A 1,663-nucleotide genomic window follows, 5' to 3' on the forward strand; every position below is an offset into this window, starting at 1 on the left:
AGATATTTTTATCCAACATGCTTTGAATCGGGGGGAGAAGGCTTTTGGGCCTTACCATGTAGATGGATACACACAGATTGACGGGGTTGAGACAGTGTATGAGTACAACGGTTGTTTCTTCCACGGTTGTAAATTATGCTTTGTCCCCCACACCTTGTGTGTCCTAACCCAAAAGACTTTTGGGGAAATGTACCAAGAGTTTCAAGACAAACTGAATTCTTTAAAGGCTACTTACGGGTTAAAAGTTGTGGTTTTGTGGGAGCACGAATGGACAGCCCTCAAAAAGGCAGATCCTAGTGTTAAGGCCTTCCTTACCCATTATGACCCTCCAGAGCCCCTGGAACCGCGACAGGCCTTGTTTGGAGGCCGGACCAATGCTTTGACATTGCGTTATGTAGCTCAACCCGACGAGACAATAGGCTATGTAGATTTTACATCCCTATATCCTCATGTAATGAGTTCCTCATTCTATCCTATAGGGCATCCTGAAATTATTCACAGCGACTTTGACGAACCCCAAAATTATTTTGGTTTAATCAAAGCGACTGTCTACCCTCCTAGGGGGCTGTTTATACCTGTGTTGCCTTACAAGGGTCCTAAAGGAAAACTTTTCTTTCCCCTTTGTCGCACATGCTGTGAAAACCACAACCAGGAAAACCCCTGTGATCACACAGATCAAGAAAGAGCCCTGACCGGTGTATGGGTCACTGTAGAATTCTCTAAGGCTTTAGAGAAGGGGTATCGTGTGGCCAAAATCTTTGAAGTGTGGAACTTTTCCAGGAAATCAGACACACTTTTTAAAGAGTACATCAAAACCTTCTTGAGATGCAAGCAGATGGCTTCAGGCTATCCTGCATCGGTCACAGATCAAGAAAGTAAAGACCAGTACATTCAAGACTACCATGACAGAGAAGGCATACTTCTTGACCCTGACAGAATAGAGGTCAACAAAACCAAAAGAAATGTGTCGAAATTGTACTTGAACTCCCTTTGGGGGAAATTAGCGCAGAGATGCAATATGCTAACAACTTCGATCATTAAAGACCCCGAAGAATTTTTGGAATTTGTTTTTTCGGACCAATACGAAATTTCACATTTTTCCTTCTTGAGTCAAGACATTGCCTTGGTGCAATGGAGGCGCCACCAAAAGTGGGTTCTACCCCCGGGTAATGTAAATGTGTTTCTTGCAGCATTTACCACAGCCTATGGCCGCCTTGAACTGTACACCCTCATGGAACAGCTTCAGAGGCGGGTTCTTTACCACGACACAGACTCTGTGGTCTATGTAAGCAAACCGGGGGATTGGACCCCCCCACTTAGCAACTATCTTGGGGGTTTAACGAGTGAACTCGAAGAGGGTGACCATATTACAGAATGGTCCTCATGTGGTCCAAAAAGCTATGCTTTTAGGACTAAAGCCAATCACGTGGTGTTGAAAGCCAAAGGCGTGACTCAAAACTATGAAAATGCACCGCGTGTAAACTTGGAATCAATCACGCGCTTGGTCGAGGGGTTCGTAAAGGACAAGAATAGTGACTTGGAGATTTTGAGCTCCTACAACAAAATAGTGAGGGATAAAAAGGGGTTCCATCTAAGAAACGCACCACTCACTAAAAGATTCAGGGTAGTCTATGACAAAGACAGCTATTGCCTGACGGTACCC

This window comes from Oncorhynchus kisutch, unplaced genomic scaffold, assembly GCF_002021735.2.
Source record: "Oncorhynchus kisutch isolate 150728-3 unplaced genomic scaffold, Okis_V2 Okis07a-Okis12b_hom, whole genome shotgun sequence".
Lineage (NCBI taxonomy): Eukaryota > Metazoa > Chordata > Actinopteri > Salmoniformes > Salmonidae > Oncorhynchus > Oncorhynchus kisutch.